The 20,304-nt window shown below is 42.5% G+C and overlaps 1 protein-coding gene across 1 annotated transcript in view; it reads right to left on the reverse strand.

Moving 5' to 3' along the window:
- The window catches only part of LOC118392586 (liprin-alpha-2-like), a 247,539-nt gene that overhangs the window by 81,426 nt on the left and 145,809 nt on the right, over positions 1 to 20,304 (reverse strand).

Below are 20,304 nucleotides of genomic sequence, written 5' to 3' on the forward strand. Positions count from 1 at the left end.
TTGCATTGTTGCCAAAAAGTTCCATTTTGGTTTAATCTGACCAGAGCACCTTCTTCCACATGTTTGGTGTGTCTCCTATGTGGCTTGTGGCAAACTTTAAACAACACTTTTTATGGATATCTTTAAGAAATGGCTTTCTTCTTACCACTCTTCCATAAAGGCCAGATTTGTGCAATATACGACTGATTGTTGTCCTATGGACAGAGTCTCCCACGTCAGCTGTAGATCTCTGCAGTTCATCCAGAGTGATCATGGGCCTCTTGGCTGCATCTCTGATCAGTGTTCTCCTTGTATGAGCTGAAAGTTGAGGGACGGCCAGGTCTTGGTAGATTTGCAGTGGTCTGATACTCCTTCCATTTCAATATTATCGCTTGCACAGTGCTCCTTGGGATGTTTAAAGCTTGGGAAATCTTTTTGTATCCAAATCCGGCTTTAAACTTCTTCACAACAGTATCTCGGACCTGCCTGGTGTGTTCCTTGTTCTTCATGATGCTCTCTGCGCTTTTAACGGACCTCTGAGACTATCACAGTGCAGGTGCATTTATACGGAGACTTGATTACACACAGGTGGATTGTATTTATCATCATTAGTCATTTAGGTCAACATTGGATCATTCAGAGATCCTCACTGAACTTCTGGAGAGAGTTTGCTGCACTGAAAGTAAAGGGGCTGAATAATTTTGCACGCCCAATTTTTCAGTTTTTGATTTGTTAAAAAAGTTTGAAATATCCAATAAATGTTGTTCCACTTCATGATTGTTTCCCACTTGTTGTTGATTCTTCACAAAAAAAATACAGTTTTATATCTTTATGTTTGAAGCCTGAAATGTGGCAAAAGGTCGCAAATTCAAGGGGGCTGAATACTTTCGCAAGGCACTGTACATAGACAAGTGTTTTAGTACTATATCTCTTGACACAATGGTGAAAATAATCATGGCCTCTAAACCTTAAAGCTGCATACTGGACACTATTCCAACTAAACTACTGAAAGAGCTGCTTCCTGTGCTTGGCCCTCCTATGTTGAACATAATAAACTGCTCTCTATCCACCGGATGTGGATACCAAACTCACTAAAAGTGTCAGTAATAAAGCCTCTCTTGAAAAAGACAAACCTTGACCCAGAAAATATAAAAAACGAATCGGCCTATATCGATTCTTCCATTCCTCTTAATTATTTTTGAAAAAGCTGTTGCACAGCAACTCACTGCCTTCCTGAAGACAAACAATGTATAGAAAATGCTTCAGCCTGGTTTTAGACCCCATCATAGCACTGAGACTGCACTTGTGAAGGTGGTAAATGACCTTTTAATGGCATCAGACGAGGCTCGTGCTCCTAGACCTTAGTGCTGCTTTTGATACCATCGATCACCACATTCTTTTGGAGAGATTGGAAACCCAAATTGGTCTACACGGACAAGTTCTGGCCTGGTTTAGATCTTATCTGTCAGAAAGATATCAGTTTGTCTCTGTGAATGGTTTGTCCTCTGACAAATCAACTGTAAATTTCAGTTTTCGTCAAGGTTCCGTTTTAGGACCACTACGGTTTTCACTATATATTTTACCTCTTGGGGATGTCATTCGAAAACATAATGTTAACTTTCACTGCTATGCGGATGACACACAGCTGTACATTTCAATGAAACATGGTGAAGCCCCAAAATTGCCCTCGCTAAAAGCCTGTGTTTCAGACATAAGGAAGTGGATGGCTGCAAACTTTCTACTTTTAAACTCGGACAGAACAGAGATGCTTGTTCTAGGTCCCAAGAAACAAAGAGATCTTCTGTTGAATCTGCCGATTAATCTTGATGGTTGTACAGTTGTCTCAAATAAAAAACTGTTAAGGACCTCGGCGTTACTCTGGACCATGATCTCTCTTTTGACGAACATATCAATAATGTTTCAAGGACAGTTTTTTTCCATCTACGTAACATTGCAAAAATCAGAAACTTTCTGTCCAAAAATGATGCTGAAAAATTAATCCATGCTTTTGTTACTTCTAGGTTAGACTACTGCAATGCTTTACTTTCCGGCTACCCGGATAAAGCACTAAATTAACTTCAGTTAGTGCTAAATACGTCTGCTAGAATCCTGACTAGAACCAAAAAATTTGATCATATTACTCCAGTGCTAGCCTCCCTACACTGGCTTCCTGTTAAGGCAAGGGCTGATTTCAAGGTTTTACTGCTAACCTACAAACCATTACATGGGCTTGCTCCTACCTATCTTTCTGATTTGGTTCTGCCGTACATACCTACACATACGCTACGGTCACAAGACGCAGGCCTCCTAATTGTCCCTAGAATTTCTAAACAAACAGCTGGAGGCAGGGCTTTCTCCAAGAGATCAATTTTTATGGAATGATCTGCCTACCCATGTGAGAGACGCAGACTCGGTCTAAACCTTTAAGTCTATACTGAAGACTCATCTCTTCAGTGGGTCATGTGATTGAGTGTAGTCTGGCCCAGGAGTGTGAAGGTGAACGGAAAGGCTCTAGAGCAACGAACCGCCCTTGCTGTCTCTGCCTGGCCGGTTCCCCTCTCTCCACTGGGATTCTCTGCCTCTAAGATGTTGCGTCTATATATCCACATCATTATCCTGCCTCATGATGCCATCTATTTTGTGAAGTGCACCAGTCCCTCCTGCAGCAGCCCCACAACATGATGCTGCCACCCCCGTGCTTCACGGTTGGGATGGTGTTCTTCGGCTTGCAAGCCTCCCCCTTTTCCCTCCAAACATAACAATGGTCATTATGGCCAAACAGTTCTATTTTTGTTTCATCAGACCAGAGGACATTTCTCCAAAAAGTATGATCTTTGTCCCCATGTGCAGTTGCAACCGTAGTCTGGCTTTTATATGGCGGTTTTGGAGCAGTGGCTTCTTCCTTGCTGAGCGGCCTTTCAGGTTATGTCGATATAGGACTCGTTTTACTGTGGATATAGACACTTTTGTACCCGTTTCCTCCAGCATATTCACAAGGTCCTTTGCTGTTGTTCTGGGGTTGATTTGCACTCCTCGCACCAAAGTATGCTCATCTCTAGGAGACAGAACGCGTCTCCTTCCTGAGCAGTATGACTGCTGCGTGGTCCCATGGTGTTTACACTCGCGTACTATTGTTTGTACAGATGAACGTGGTACCTTCAGGAATTTGGAAATTGCTCCCAAGGATGAACCAGAGTTGTGGAGGTCTACAATTTTTTTTCCTGAGGTCTTGGCTGATTTATTTTGATTTTCCCGTGATGTCAAGCAAGGAGGCACTGAGTTTGAAGGTTGGCCTTGAAATACATCCACAGGTACACCTCCAATTGACTCAAATTATGTCAATTAGCCTATCAGGAGCTTCTAAAGCCATGACATCATATTCTGGAATTTTCCATGCTGTTTAAAGGCACAGTCAACTTAGTGTATGTAAACTTCTGACCCACTGGAATTGTGACACAGTGAATTATAAGTGAAATAATCTGTCTGTAAACAATTGTTGGAAAAATGACTTGTGTCATGCACAAAGTAGATGTCCTAACCGACTTGCCAAAACTATAGTTTGTTAACAAATTTTTGGAGTGGTTGAAAAACAAGTTTTAATGACTCCAACATAAGTGTATGTAAACTTCCGACTTCAACTGTATACTTTACTTATCAGGAACGACAGTATTTCCACTCTTCATATAGTACAGCTGGTTTTATCACGCTGTTCGACTATCTCTGCAATATTTCAATATCTCTCCTGTTATATGTACAGTACCTAATCTACTATGAGAGAGGACAGGGCAGCCTATGAATGATAGATTGATTGTTAAAGATGCATCATGGTTTTCAAACTCAATTTGCTACTGCCATGGTAAAACGGGTTTCATGAGAATCACCCAGCTTATAAATATACGATGAAGACAATGTTCTCACTATCTACCTTTCAGAGATAGCTCGGAGAGGAAGAGGCACATATATCCATACGGTACAGTGTTTGTACTGTACATCTCCTATCAACTCCTCCTTCACTAGAAAAAAGAGCCTAATAAAAACCCTACTGTAACCTGTAACTCTGAATGGGTATATCAATATAGACATTCACATGGGCAAGTATCAAAGTTCAGGATACATTAATTCATCCTATACTTTCAGTTTCCAAGATAAGGCTTACAGCTAGAGCTGAAACAGTAGGGATGCAGAGATTATTCTGTAAGGGCAGTCCTTGGCCAATGAGAAGCCAGTTAAGTGGACACCTGAGCCAGCATCGGTTGACCAGCCAGCCAGGCAGCCAGAGAGAATACCCAGGGGTGTCCCAGAGGACACCACACAGCACAATGAGTTTCAGCCCAGCGAGCAGGCTCATTTCCTCACCTTTAAATATTCAAGAAGGTAATCTGTATAAGCACTGAGCAGTTCATGAACCCTCACAGATCTATGACTACAGTGTGCATAGGAGACAAGCACCACTATACAACAACTGCCATTCACTTGTCATTTTCAAAATGGGTTTTTCAATGATGCATCTCTTCTGCTCCTGTAACAACAACATGGATTCTGATCAACGACCGCTGTATGACTACACGGTATAGAAACAAGGCTAAACCAATACGTTTCACAACAACAACATGGATTCTGATCAACGACTGCTGTATGACTACACGGTATAGAAACAAGGCTAAACCAATACGTTTCACAACAACAACATGGATTCTGATCAACGACCGCTGTATGACTACACGGTATAGAAACAAGGCTAAACCAATACGTTTCACAACAACAACATGGATTCTGATCAACGACCGCTGTATGACTACACGGTATAGAAACAAGGCTAAACCAATACGTTTCACAACAACTTTGTAAAGCATGATTCTTTTGGGGATTTTGGGCTCATAATTTGAACTGATTCCCAGAAAAGTAATGTACAGAATAGACAATAGTCTGGTACAAAAGACACTTCAGGATATAAACTGCTCAACATTGCAAAAAGACTACTCCATTTCCTTTATAGGTGGTAAGATGTTAAATCTGTTCTAGATGAACAAGTATTTGCTCATAATTTCAGAGAATTCATGTTGAACAAAATATTTCCATTGAATGACGTACTGGGACTAACTAATGATACAGACAGTAGATTATGGTTCAGTGCTTCCTGTACAAATAGAACAATAGGGCACCATAAAGAAAACACATTATACTATGGTACTCTGTCTTTCAGCATCGGAATTATACACTACATGTCCTGTTTCAGATCTGTTGGCTATACAGTACCAGTCAAAAGTTTGGACACCTACTCATTCCAGGTTTTTTTATAAAAAAAAAAACTTTTCTACATTGTAGAATAATAGTGAAGACATGAAAACTATGAAATAACACATATGGAATCATGTAGTAACCAAAAAAAGTGTCAAACAAATCAAATAAAATATTACATTTGTGATTCTTCAAAGTAGCCACCCTTGCCTTAATGACAGCTTTGCATGCTCTTGGAATTCTCTCAACCAGCATCATGAGGTAGTCACCTGGAATGCTTTTCCAGCAGTCATGAAGGAGTTCCCACATATGCTGAGCACTTGCTGGCTGCTTTTCAATTGGGTTGAGGTTGGGTGATTTTTTTAAATGTATCCGTTATTTTACCAGGTAAGTTGACTGAGAACACATTCTCATTTGCAGCAACGACATGGGGAATAGTTACAGGGGAGAGGAGGGGGATGAATGAGCCAATTGTAAACTGGGCATTATTAGGTGACCGTGATGGTTCAAGGGCCAGATTGGGAAATTAGCCAAGACACCGGGGTTAACACCCCTACTCTTATGATAAGTGCCATGGGATCTTTGATGAGCTCAGAGAGTCAGGACACCCGTTTAACGTCCCATCCGAAAGACAGCACCCTACACAGGGCAGCGTCCCCAATCACTGCCCTGGGGAATTGGGATATTTCTTTTTTTTTAGACCAGAGGAAAGAGTGCCTCCTACTGGCCCTCCAACACCACTTCCAGCAGCATCTGGTCTCCCATCCAGGTACTGACCAGGACCAACCCTGCTTAGCTTCAGAAGCAAACCAGCAGTATGCAGGGGGGTATGCTGCTGGCAAATAGGGCAGGTCAGGAGGCCAGGTCATCTAATGCAGCACTCCATCACTCTCCTTCTTGGTCAAATAAACCTGACACAGCCTGGAGGTGTGTTGGGGCATTTTCCTGTTGAAAAACAAATGATAGTCCCACTAAGCCCAAACCAGATGGGATGGCGTATCGCTGCAGAATGCTGTGGTAGCCAATGCGGTTAAGTGTGCCTTGAATTCTAAATAAATAACAGTGTCACCAGCAAAGCACTCCCACACCATAACACCACCACCTCCATGCTTTACGGTGGGAAATACACATGCGGAGATCATCCGTTCACCCACACCGCGTCTCACAAAGACACGGCTGTTGGAACCAAAAATCTCCAATTTGGACTCCAGACCAAAGAACAAATTTTCACAGGTCTAATGTCCATTGCTTGTGTTTCTTGGTCCAAGCAAGTCTCTTATTTTTATTGTCGTCCTTTAGTAGTGATTATTTGCAGCAATTCAACCATGAAGGCCTGATCCACACAGTCTCCTCTGAACAGTTGATGTTGATATGTGTCTGTGAAGCATTTATTTGGGCTGCCATTTCTGAGGCGGATAACTCTAATGAACTTATCCTCTGCAGCAGAGGGAACTCTGGGTCTTCCATTACTGTGGCGGTCCTCATGAGAGCCAGTTTCATCATAGCGCTTTCGAAGTTCTTGAAATGTTCCGTATTGACTGACCTTCATGTCTTAAAGTAATGATGGACTGTCATTTCTCTTTGCTTATTTGCTTATTTGTTCTTGCCATAATATGGACTACTTTACCAAATAGGGCTATCTTCTGTATACCAACCCTACCTTGTCAATTGAAATGCCAGATGACTACTTCATGAAGCTGGTTGAGAGAATACCAAGAGTGTGCAAAGCTGTCATCAAGGAAAAGGGTGGCTATTTGAAGAATCTCAAATATAAAATACATTTTGATTTGTTTAACACCTTTTTGGTTACTACATGATTCCATATGTGTTATTTCATAGTTTTGATGTCTTCACTATTATTCTACATTGCAGAAAATTGTAAAAATAAAGAAAAACCCTGGAAACCCTGGAATGAGTAGGTGTGTCCAAACTTTTGACTGGTACTGTATACATCGTTAATGACAATAATGCCCTTAGGTCAGTTATTAGTGCATAATCAGCTCACTACCAATTAGACATTCACAATTAACTAGTGACTTAATGAACCAGGCCATGAAAGCAGGGAATCGCTAGAATTCACTCAGCTATGTGGTGTAATGATTTTATGCAGCCAGATTGACCGTGATGAGATTCGTAATGGGATACTCTCTGAGCAGCTTTTAAACAGCATGACTTCCAATATTAATTGGAAATTAAACAATATGAGCAGCAGCATTTTGATTTCACACAGAGATCCAGTCCTTCTGGGACTCAATAAGACTCTCATAGAAATAGAATACCTAGAATGGAAATTCCCTTTCAAGTCTAGGGATTATATTTCTATATATCTGTTGTGTTTGACAGGATGCCTCAGCACTATAGATCAGAAGATATGTTGATAGACACATCCCAGAGGACCAGTCATTCCCATGTTCCCAGGCCTGCTACATGTGAAGCAGCCCCCCCTGGGTAAGGAATGATTTATAAAGGATGGAGATGGACACGTTAGAGAGAGACGAACTGACACATCAATCACCAGCCAAAGATCTGACAATGGTCTGAAATGTCAACCCCTCCACCCCCACCCCAGAAGCTTCTGGGGTGGGGGGTGCAGGCCAACATAGGGGGATGGGGTGCTGGAGGGTGTGTGTGTGAATTACAATGACCTTTGGATGGAGAGCTAAGAGTGGTCGTTGCTGTACTGTAGAGGCCCCTTGGGGGCCGGGCTATATATCTGAGTGGAGGAAATTACAGCCCTGCGATTTACTGCCTGTCACATCCCTAATAACTAATTCTGATCTCCTCAGACCAAACCCCCCTGTCATGGGCCCCTCTGTGGGTATGTAGGGGCAGGCGTTAGGAGATGGGCCCCCCTGTATAACATGTACTGTACTGTAATGTAACCAGCATGTCTGGAAGGCCCAACATGATACACAATGATTTCACATTGAATGTTGCTGTCTCTCTCCCCCCCAGAGACGGGGTGATACCAGTCACAGCAGGCTGTACCGCAGCACAGTCAAAGAGCAATACATGCTGTCAGCAGGAAAAGCCTGCTCCCCTTCCACATTAGATGAGTGGGGAGGCTCAGAGGAGGCCAAGGTCAGGGCAGACAAGTCACAGGGCTTCTTAATACCATGGACGATTTAGGTTTCATGAGGAGAATGAAAATGAGGCTCCAAGACTGGCAGCTCATCCACAAGACACACAGTCTACTTCTAGCTGTACAAAATGTGTGTGTTACGTTTGCTTTCACTCACTCAACAAATAGATACTTGCATTCCCACTGGAATTGTCGTATTCATCACGTTGATAGACTGTACATCTTTAAAAGGTCAGCGACAGAATGGGAAGAAAAACAAATCATATCCATTGGCGTCGACACAAACTCCTAACCACATCACAACTTTATAGTCCAGTGAGGACAGAAGATATTTCCTCTCCCAGACGTAATGTGACATGCGCTTCTTATTTAGACCAGATAAGTATGAGCAGCCAGCGAGCGAGGCAGTGAAAAACATGGTCGCTAGCCATTTGTAACAAAACAACTTCAAATGTCAGCCCACTCATCATCCATTACCGATGGAAAGGCAATGCACTGGAGGAGACACACAACAACCAAGGCACATAAGCACAGGTGCCACAGCTCTGAGAGACATACAACGCTTTGGGAAAGTAATCAGACCCCTTGACTTTTTCTACATTTTGTTACATTACAGCCTTGTTCTAAAAATCCTCAGCAATCTAACACTACAACTTGATTGGAGTCCACCTGTGGTAAATTCAATTGAATCTGGGGAAGGGTACCAAAACAATTCTGCAGCATTGAAGGTCCCCAAGAACACAGTGGACCATCATTCTTAAATGGAAGAAGTTTGGAACCACCAAGACTCTTCCTAGAGCTGGCCGCCAGAACAAACTGAGCAATCGGGGGAGAAGGGCCTTGGTCAGGGATGTGACCAAGAACCTGATGGTCACTCTGACAGAGCTCTAGAGTTCCTCTGTGGAGGTGAGAGAACCTTCCAGAAGGACAACCATCTCTGCAGCAATCCACCAATCAGGCCTTTTTGGTAGAGTGACCAGACGGAAGCCACTCCTCTGTAAAAAGGCACATGACAGCCCGCCTTGGAGTTTGCTATAAGGCACCTAAAGGCACCTCTCAGACCATGAGAAACAAGATGATCTGGTCTGATGAAACCAAGATTGAACTATTTTGCCTGAATGCCAAGCATCACGCCTGGAGGAAACCTGGCACCATCCCTACGGTGAAGCATGGTGGCAGCAGCATCAAGCTGTGGAGATGTTTTTCAGCGGCAGGGACTGGGACACTAGTCAGGATCAAGGCAAAGATGAACGGAGCAAAGTACAGAGAGATCCTTGATAAAAACCTGCTCCAGATCGCTCAGGACCTCAGACTGGGGTGAAGGTTCACCTTCCAACAGGACAACAACCCTAAGCACACAGCCAAGACAACACAGGAGTGGCTTCAGGACAAGTCTCTGAATGTCCTTGAGTGGCCCAGCCAGAGCCCGGACTTGAACCGGATCGAACATCTCTGGAGAGACCTGAAAATAGCTGTGCTGCAACACTCCCCATCCAACTTGAGAAGATCTGCAGAGAAGAATGGGAGAAGGTATGCTACGCTTGTAGCATCATACCCAAGAAGACTCGAAGCTATAATCACTGTCATAGGTGCTTCAACAAAGTACTGAGTAAAGGGTCTGAATACTTATGTAAAGTGATTTCACTTTTTTATTTATAATAAATTAGCTACAAATAAAACTTTTTTTTTTACTGTTTTTGCTTTGTCATTATGGGGTATTGTGTGTCGATTGATGAGAAGAAAACCCAATTGAATCCATTTTAGAATAAGGCTGTAACCTAACAAAATGTGGAAAAGGTCAAGGGGTCTGAACACGTTCCAAAGGCACTGTATCAGGGCTGTATTCCTGCCTGGAATCACTTTCACCTTGCATGGAATAGGGTAGAGGGTGATAGATAGAATGATGTTCATAGCTGAGAGCTCCCCGTCTTCTCACCCGTCCTAAAGATGGCAGCCCGCATGGGATTATGGTATATTTACATTCATCCGGGAGGTGGTGGAGGTACTCATGCAGGCCTATCTCCATGTCTCCACACACTCAGAAGCTCTCCAGGGATCATTTGGGCATCACTGCTAGTCTCTCTCTCTCACTCATTCCCACCTGGGCGCCCCTCCATCCCTCCCTGGAGTTCACGGTCTCTACTCATATCAAATGGAAATATGTACAGGTCTGCCTGGCTTGTCAGCGATGCTCCAGCTTGGGCTTTCATATCAACATGTGGGGAGTGTCTCACTGTTGCTTGATGGGAACCCATCTCAGTATGGAGAGAAAGGGTTTGTATTCTGTGTACCCTCAGCCAGCTGGTGTCTTTATGTCCTAGGGAGATATATGATGGGGCTAGATGGTGGATATGGCGGCTCGGCCGTACCTTTATCCCCGGGGGACGATAAAGTGTGAAATCCTCTCTCTGGATAGAGATTCATCTGTTCCACAAACACAGCTGGAGTAGCTGTCAGGAAAGTGGGAGGAGCTGGGTGAAAGGCAGGACTGTGTCGGCTGATAAATGTGGGCCGTGGAGCTCTGGTTCAAAGTGGGCCTTAATCGGGACGGAGTCCGCCATGCCAGATAGCCAACGCAATTTAGTTTGGGCTCCGATAACAAGGCAACAGAGACTCTCGCGTGGGTGAGTTTCCACACTCTAAAATCATCATACATCTTGTGGGATTTGAACGGTGCTCGGCCTAAATAGTTTAGAGAGAGGGATTCTGGGCAAGCATTGATGATTCCATTACCTTCTTCCACAGATAAAATTCTTGGGAACTGGCCATAGACATCCAAAACACTGACGGGCTGTTTGTACATCTGAGAACACACTGAAGTATGACTGAGATTTCACAACAAGAAAAGTTTACATACAACAGGAGAACAGACTGCACAAACTGCACTCTCCAAAGACCTTAAGGGACTTTTTGTCCGTTAGAAAGGATATCATATACAGTGGGGTGAACAAGTATTTGATACACTGCCGATTTTGCAGGTTTTCCTACTTACAAAGCATGTAGAGGTCTGTGATTTTTATTATAGGGACACTTCAACTGTGAGAGACGGAATCTAAAACAAAAATCCAAAGAGATTTTTAAGAAATTAATTAGCATTTTATTGCATAACATAAGTATTTGATACATCAGAAAAGCAGAACTTAATATTTGGTACAGAAACCTTTGTTTGCAATTACAGAGATCATACGTTTCCTGTAGTTCTTGACCAGGTTTGCACGTTAAAAAAAAACCCTGCAGCAGGGATTTTGGCCTACTCCTCCATACAGACCTTCTCCAGTTCATTCAGGTTTCGGGGCTGTCGCTGATCATTAATGCCCCACGAGGTGAGAGCTTGCATGGAGCCCCAGACCGAGGGTGATTGACCGTCATCTTGACAGTCATCTTCTTCCATTTTCTAAAAATTGCGCCAACAGTTGTTGCCTTCTCACCAAGCTGCTTGCCTATTGTCCTGTAGCCCATCCCAGCCTTGTGCAGGTCTACAATTTTATCCCTGATGTCCTTACACAGCTCTCTGGTCTTGACCATTGTGGAGAGGTTGGAGTCTGATTGAGTGTGTGGACAGGTGTCTTTTATACAGGTAACGAGTTCAAACAGGTGCAGTTAATACAGGTAATGAGTGGAGAACAGGAGGGCTTCTTAAAGAAAAGTAACAGGTCTGTGAGAGCCAGATTCTTACTGGTTGGTAGGTGATCAAATAATTATGTCATGCAATAAAATGCAAATGAATTACTTAATAATCCTACAATGTGATTTTCTGGATTTTTGTTTTAGATTCTGTCTCTCACAGTTTAAGTGTACCTATGATAAAAACAATTACAGACCTCTACATGCTTTGTAAGTAGGAAACCCTGCAAAATCGGCAGTGTATCAAATACTTGTTCTCCCCACTGTATATCATTACCACATTAAAATGTGTTTAAAACATCCATATTCCTTCCTTTTCAACTGGGATCATTTCACCTGCAATGAGTCTTTGAGATGAGATGAGACGAGAGCTCTGTGTCTCTCTTACTCTTCTAGCCAAGACGGGTTAAGTGGTAACTCCTTGTCTTGATGTGGCTGCGGTTTGGACGATTGACTGGAAGAGGCAGCGGAAATGAAAGGAGGGATTTGTACTCTCTTAACCCTTTGCCCCCTCTCTTCTTATGTCTAGCCTCCCTCTCTCCTATACCTGGGTCTAAGAGGCCGCTGAAAACCCATCTCTCTCCTTCATTGAGTTCTGGATGGCTGGTCAAAAGAGTGATTAGAGCCATGGCTTTTCTTCTTGCATTCCACTGGGGAAAGTGACACTCAAAAGACTGAATTGAAGAATCATCAGAGATCGGGAGCACAAAATAAGTCGACTGAAAGTAATGGTTATAGACATAGAAAAACTAAAGTGCCTCCGTGAGACTTACAGTGGGGAGAACAAGTATTTGATACACTGCTGATTTTGCAGGTTTTCCTACTTACAAAGCATGTAGAGGTCTGTCATTTTATCATAGGTACACTTCAACTGTGAGAGGCGGAATCTAAAACAAAAATCCAGAAAATCACATTGTATGATTTTTAAGTCATTAAATAGCATTTTATTGCATGACATAAGTATTTGATACATCAGAAAAGCAGAACTTAATATTTGGTACAGAAACCTTTGTTTGCAATTAGAGATCATATGTTTCCTGTAGTTCTTGACCAGGTTTGCACACACTGCAGCAGGGATTTTGGCCCACTCCTCCATACAGACCTTCTCCAGATCCTTCAGGTTTCGGGGCTGTCGCTGGGCAATACGGACTTTCAGCTCCCTCCATCAAATACTTATGTCATGCAATAAAATGCAAATTAATTACTTAAAAATCATACAATGTGATTTTCTGGATTTTTGTTTTAGATTCCGTCTCTCACAGTTGAAGTGTACCTATGATAAAAAAATACAGACCTCTACATGCTTTGTAAGTAGGAAAACCTGCAAAATCGTCAGTGTATCAAATACTTGTTCTCCCCACTGTAAGAAAAATCAGACATTTGATTTCTCGGAGTGGATTCTACCATGGGGAGTAGGGATATCGTCTTGTAGCTGGCTGTGGCGAGAGAGAGGCACTCAAACTCCACATGATTCACTGTCCCCAAATCAAGTCACCAGGTGTTTCTTTTCTCCAACAGGATTTTGAAACTACTCATTCTGTAACAAAGTTATCTATCCCAACATACTGTGGCCAAAGTTATATACAACCTGTTTCAATCAATTCTTTAGTCAATTATTATGTAGGCTACAGTATTTTGCCCTAAATCCAAAGTGTAACAAAGTTAACTATCTGTTTATTACTCACAGCCCAACATGTGGCGGCATAATGTGTGTAAAATCCGTTGTGAGAGGAGTAAATCATTATAATACACTGTTTTACCCTACATACTGGTTGCATCTGTTGCTCTAATGAGACACTTAAGCAATAAGGCCCAAGGAGATGTGTTATATTGGCCATATATCACAAAACCCAGAGGTGCCTTATTGCTATTATAAACTAGTTACCAACGTAATTAGAGCAGTAAAAGTACATGTTTTGTCATAACCATGGTATACCGTATGATATACCATGGCTGTCAGCCAATCAGCATTCAGGGCTCGAACCACCCAGTTTATAATCAGGCTCCCGAGTGGCGCAGCGGTCTAAGACACCGCATCTCAGTGCTAGAGGCATCACTACAGACACCCTGGTTCTGGCTGTGATTGGGAGTCCCATAGCGTCTTCCAGGTGTGGCCGGTGTAGGCCGTCATTGTAAATAAGAATTTGTTCTTAACTGACTTGCCTAGTTCAATAAAGGTTCAATTAAAATAAAATTCTAATAATATTAAACGTTGCATATCCAGTTGGACCACACTCCTCTAGTAATGTCAAGCTCTATTTCTAAAGTATGCATGGTAAGAGACTAGAAGTCGACCGATTAATCGGAATGGCCGATTAATTGGGGCCGATTTCAAATTTTCATAACAATCGGAAATCGCTATTTTTGGACACCGATTTTGCCGCTTTTATTTATTTATTTATTTTACAACTTTATTTAACAAGGCAAGTCAGTTAAGACCACATTATTATTTTCAATGACGGCCTAGGAACGGTGGGTTAACTGCCTTGTTCGGGGGCAGAACGACAGATTTTTACCTTGTCAGCTCAGGGATTCAATCTTGCAACCTTACGGTTAACTAGTCCAACGCTCTAACCACCTGCCTCACGAGGAGCCTACCTGTTACGTGAATGCAGTAAGAAGCCAAGGCAAGTTGCTAGCTAGCATTAAACTTATCTTATAAAAAACAATCATAATCACTAGTTATAACTACACACGTTGCATATAATCGATGCATATAATCGATGCGGTGCGCATTCGTGAGAAAGGACTGTCGTTGCTCCAACGTGTACCTAACCATAAACATCTATGCCTTTCTTAAAATCAATACACAGAAGTATATATTTTTAAACCTGCACATTTAGCTAAAAGAAAGGTTAGCAGGCAATATTAACCAGGTGAAATTGTGTCACTTCTCTTGCGTTCATTGCACGCAGAGTCAGGGTATATGCAACAGTTTGGGCCGCCTGGCTCATTGCGAACTAATTTGCCAGAATTGTATGTAATTATGATATAACATTGAAGGTTGTGCAATGTAACAGCAATATTTAGACTGAGGGATGCCACCAGTTAGATAAAATACGGAACAGTTCTGTACTTCACTGAAAGAATAAACGTTTTGTTTTGGAAATGATAGTTTCCGGATTCGACCATATTAATGACCTAAGGCTCGTATTTCTGTGTGTTATGTTATAATTAAGTCTACGATTTGATAGAGCAGTCTGACTGAGCGGTGGTAGGCACCAGCAGACTCGTAAGCATTCATTCAAACAGCACTTTCGTGCGTTTTGCCAGCAGCTCTTCGCATTGCTTCAAGAATTGCGCTGTTAATGACTTCAAGCCTATCAACTCCCAAGATTAGGCTGGTGTAACTGATGTGAAATGGCTAGCTAGTAAGCGGGGTGCGCGCTAATAGCGGTTCAAATGTCACTCGCTCTGAGACTTGGAGTAGTTGTTCCCCTTGCTCTGCATGGGTAACGCTGCTTCGAGGGTAGCTGTTGTCGATGTGTTCCTGGTTCGAGCCCAGGTAGCGGCGAGGAGAGGGATGGAAGCTACACTGGCAATACTAAAGTGCCTATAAGAACATCCAATAGTCAAAGGTATATGAAATACAAATCGTATAGAGAGAAATAGTTATATAATTCCTATAATAACTACAACCTAAAACTTCTTACCTGGGAATATTGAAGACTCATGTTTAAAAGGAACCACCAGCTTTCATATGTTCTCATGTTCTGAGCAAGGAACTTAAACGTTAGCTTCTTTACATGGTACATATTACACTTTTACTTTCTTCTCCAACATTTTTTTTTTTGCATTATTTAAACCAAATTGAACATGTTTCATTATTTATTTGAGACCAAAATGATTTTATTGATGTATTATATAAAAAAATAAGTGTTAATTCAGTATTGTTGTAATTATCATTATTACAAAAAAGAAATAAAAAAAATAAAAAATTTAAATAAAAAAAAATCGCCCGATTAATCGGCAGCGGCTTTTTTTTGGCCCTCCAATAATCGGTATCGGCGGTGAAAAATCATAATCGGTCGACCTCTTTAAAAGACATCTATAAATGTTTACTACTTGTACATTACACCACAGAGCACCTTACACAGATTAACCAGCACCCTGGAGAGTATGCTCAAGTCATCAAGGTGACCATATAATGGCTAATGGCTGATCATTAAAACACTATGTGGGTGCAGCATAATGGTCTATCCGTTTAGCCATGGAAATACTATTAAAGTGAAATGGCTTGTAAATATCCGATGGAACAAATGAACAATTCCAATATCAGCATGCTGGAGAGACCATAGAACAGGGCTGTGTGTCAGAGAGTGAGAAAGTGCACCAGAGGCAAGTCAACACATCTACCTGTTACAGACATTTGATAGCAATACATTGCAGTATCACATTTTTCCACAGGTATTAAACATATGTTATCACTTTGAAGGAAATTTGAGAGGAGATCATGATTTAACATGATTAAAATCCATCTATGATTCCAGTGCTGGACGATCAAACGGTTAAATACTAGAGTGACTTTATTGGACGTAAACAGGCTTGGGCAGAACTACAGTCGGGGAACATTTGGTTAATAATTCTCTTGAGGGGTGGATGGCTGTGAGGTCACTATTAAAGACGAATGAATTACACCAACATACACACACACACCAACACATATCTCTTCGCCCTCATCTTTCCTTAGCTCTGGGGCTGAGCTGTCTTTGTGCTCAGGCCTTATCTCCATCCTCCAGCCTGTCCTCCTGGACACTTTTAGTGGCCACATGGCTCGTCTGCATCACAAGATTCAAACATGGATTATATGGGCTCAAATTGAATCAATCAACAGGCCCATTTGAGGATGATCGTATCTGTGGTTCCCTTGGGGAGTTTTGACGAGCTGTCACATGGGACTTGTTTAAAGGCTAACCAGAGATAAAAGTCCTATGCTGTATCATCATGCTGTCTGACTGGATTATACTGGACCACAAAATTAACAGCTCGTTGCTAGGTTACGTTATTACTACTGGTCCGGAATATAACAGACAGCAAACAACATTGAAACATTCATATACACACATAGGCATAAGCTTGTACACACACACACACACACACACACACACACACACACACACACACACACACACACACACACACACACACACACACACACACACACACACACACACACACACACACACACACACACACACAACCAGGTAAACATGGAAAGTCAAAAATGGCCTCCAGCGCAATTCAAACTGAATTAATGTAACAGGCCCAGTGTTGTGAATCCATGGCATTTCCTAAAAGGTCTCGTACATGGGAGGACGCCACCTGGGACTCAGCAGGCATTCATATCTCCTCAGAAACAGCAAACCCAATGGACGTTGACCAAAACAAACACCCATGTCCATGGCTTATAGGATTCACATTACATTCACATTAGCCACGTGTAAAGCTTATTCCTACAACCGAGAAATCCTGGACTCTAGACTAGAGTACGTAACACACCGTTATAATTCAATGCAGTCCTAGCCGAGGCCGTGCGGGACTGTGCAGCAGAGCAGAAATGAATGATGGCCGAACATTAACACACACACAAAATCTACTGGAATGATAATGTCTTTCTCCGTTGTACACTGACATAAGACAATATGGAGGAAGGGAACTGCCGGGCACTATAGAAACAGAGCATGAATAACGATATCGGTTAACCCCTCAGAATCAATAGGACAACATTGATTAGGCCTAGTTATTCTTATTAAGGCAGAAGCTATATCTAGTATGAAGCAGAGGGAAGGAACGATAGCTGCTGTTTTGTTCTTCTGTTGTGGTCTTAAATCAGCAGTTTTCTGTTGGACCCCGTGAGGCAGGAAATCTGCCAGAGGGCTACTTTGGTCTCTGGGAAATTCTGGATGAGTTGCTTCCAATGAGAGGTAAAATCACCAAGTGAAGAAACTCATTGTCTTTACACTCACTAAAAATTCTCTCTCTCTCTCGCGCTCTCGCTCTCTCTGTGTGTGTGCGTGGTTGCCAGATGCGTGTGCATGCGTACCAGCCCTAATGTCCATTACACACATGGGTGCTGACACATTGTGAGACACGACAGCTACGCTGGCTTGAAAATGACGACAAGGTTAATTGGGCTGTGTTAGCAGCTCTACTCCTTTATTGTAGCCCATCCAGCTCGACCAATCCCTGGACTGCTTAATAACAGCACAGGGCTGCGACACCTCAATTACTCTCTTTTTTCAGCCCCAGCACAAAACGGCTAAGACTATAGGCAGGGGCAACAGGAAAAACACAATCCTGGCATTCGGATGAATGGGTCATTGAATTCAACTGTGACGCCCTTTTGGGGGAGCTAAGCCCTTCCTTACCTCGCTGTGATACAGAGCCGCAGGGACCTGGAATAATGGGTAAAAAAAAAAAAAGTTGAGGAAAGAACTAAAGAGGGTGGTTTTAAAATGAATAGAACACTGTATACAGTGTACACCAAGGGCCATATTAAAAGCATCTCAGAATATGAGTACTGATCTAGGATCTACAAGGCAAAACTGATCCTATATCAGCACTCCCAGGTTTGACTGTGCAGTTAATCAATGAATACTGCTCTTTCAGGAAAGGATCCTACTGCATGGAACAGGAAGTGGGTCAGTGTTCCATATAGGAGCCTTTCCTCCCCTTTGACAACTTGTCATACAATTTGAATGACGCTGTGATGTGGGAATAGGGGTATTGGTCCAGTGTTAATCTGCTAAATTGTAATTATTCGCTCTTATGGCCTATCTCCTCATGCCTTTTGCACAGACTGTATATAGACATTATTTTCTCTACTGTGTCATTGACTTGTTTGTGTTGTTTATTGTTTATTCCATGTGTAACTGTGTTGTTGTCTGTGTCACACTGCTTTGCTTTCTCTTGTCCAGGTCCCAGTTGCAAATGAGAACTTAGTCTACCTGGTTAAATAAAGGTGAACAAATAAAGGTAAATAATAAATACATTTTAAAAAAGGCATATATGCCTCAAGTCAACCTGTGACTCTCTCTCTCTCTCTGTAATGATGTGCAAGTCCAAAATGAAAAGAAAAACATAAATATGGGTTGTATTTCCAATGGTGATTGTTCTTCACTGGTTGCCCTTTTCTTGTGGCAAAAGATCACCAATCTTGCTGCTGTGATGGCACACTGTGGTAGTTCACCCAATAGATATGGGAGTTTTTGAATTCTTTGTGGGTCTGTGTAATCTGAGGTATATATGTCTCTAACATGATCATACACTTGGTAGTAGGTTAGGAAGAGCAGCTCAGTTTCCACCTCATTTTGTGGGCCGTGTGCACATAGCCTGCCTCAGGCAGCCTTTCTCAATAGCAAGGCTATGCTCTGAGTCTGTACATAGACAAAGATTTCCTTAAGTTTGGGTCAGTCACAGTGGCCAGGTATTCTGCCACTGTGTACTCTCTGTTAAGGGCCAAATAACATTCTAGTTTGCCCTCGCTCCTTCTCCCCTCCTCTCCTCTCCCCTCATTGTTGACAAGAAGTGTGAACCTGAAAATGTTTCACAGCAAAGGTCAGCAACCTACAGGAATTGTTCAGGATCACAGTGATTAAAAAAATATATATATTAATAGAAAGTTGAGCATTTTCAGGCATCAAGACCTTTCATTGCATGACCTCCCATAGTAGTACGACCTTGCATTGGAGTGACAACCAAAGAAATGCCTAAACATTCCACCCGTCAGCACTTTCAGTGTGATCTCCATCCAGCTTGATCCTGCCCGAGTCTTCCCATTGTCCCTCCACTCCACTGTTATTACTGAGGAGGCTCTGAGAGCTAGGCATGCATGGTTGGTCAAGCACACACACTCCGACTTTCTCAAACAACCCTGACCTTCTTACCACAGCGCAATTACGAAGCAGCAAAAACAACAATTAGCCTACCACACGCCGTTTTGGTTTTCGTTATTATCTCATTAAACACCAAAGGAAACAGGAGGAGGCCTGTGAAGTTGATTAACTCTCTGGGCACTCTGTCGACATTGTAGTGAGCAAATGTTGGTGGGTGTCGATTGGGTTGCCAGTCAGCTCTTTCCAGGCCTGTTGGCTTTTCAGTTTCTAGATAACGTGCCATAGGCCCTTGTAGGTGGTTGGGTTTCCAGATATTGTGCCACAGACATTTGAGGGTGTTTGGGTTGCCAGATATGTCCCTCAGTGGGACATGACTGTGCCCGGTAGATAGCCACATACTGTGAACTCCCACTGACTCCATGCTGGCAGTGAGAGGTCACACTGAATGTACACATTGCTGAGTGTGCTCGTCCACAGAGACACCGTTTTGAAGCAAGTTTCTAATTTCCAACTGTCTTGGTGGGTGGAAACAGTTCAAATCGAATG

Source organism: Oncorhynchus keta, chromosome 13 (genome assembly GCF_023373465.1).
Source record: "Oncorhynchus keta strain PuntledgeMale-10-30-2019 chromosome 13, Oket_V2, whole genome shotgun sequence".
In the NCBI taxonomy this organism is placed as follows: Eukaryota; Metazoa; Chordata; class Actinopteri; order Salmoniformes; family Salmonidae; genus Oncorhynchus; species Oncorhynchus keta.